Source organism: Salvelinus alpinus, chromosome 9 (assembly GCF_045679555.1).
Source record: "Salvelinus alpinus chromosome 9, SLU_Salpinus.1, whole genome shotgun sequence".
NCBI classification, from domain to species: Eukaryota; Metazoa; Chordata; class Actinopteri; order Salmoniformes; family Salmonidae; genus Salvelinus; species Salvelinus alpinus.
This window is the reverse complement of record NC_092094.1, coordinates 49,951,028-49,951,359: the sequence shown is the minus strand read 5'-3', so window position 1 is coordinate 49,951,359 and position 332 is coordinate 49,951,028.

Here is a 332-nt window from a genome sequence, read left to right as displayed (position 1 = left end):
GGTACTGTCACGACTTCCGCCGAAGTCGGCCCTTCTCCTTGTTCGGGTGGTGTTCGGCGGTCGACGTCACCGGCTTTCTAGTCACCACCGATCCATTTTTCTGTTTCATTTTGTTTTGTCTGTATTATACACACCTGGTTTCAATTCCCCTATTATGTTCCCTATTTAACCCTCTGGCTTTCATTTCTGTTTTGTCCGTGATTGTTTGTTACGTTAGTGGTTGTTGTATTTCCTTATATGTTTTGTAATTATTCCCGTTGTGGAATTTTGCTGAGATTTTGAGTAAACGTTTTGTGTTTCGCTCAACACTGGTGTCCTGCATTTGACTCTGC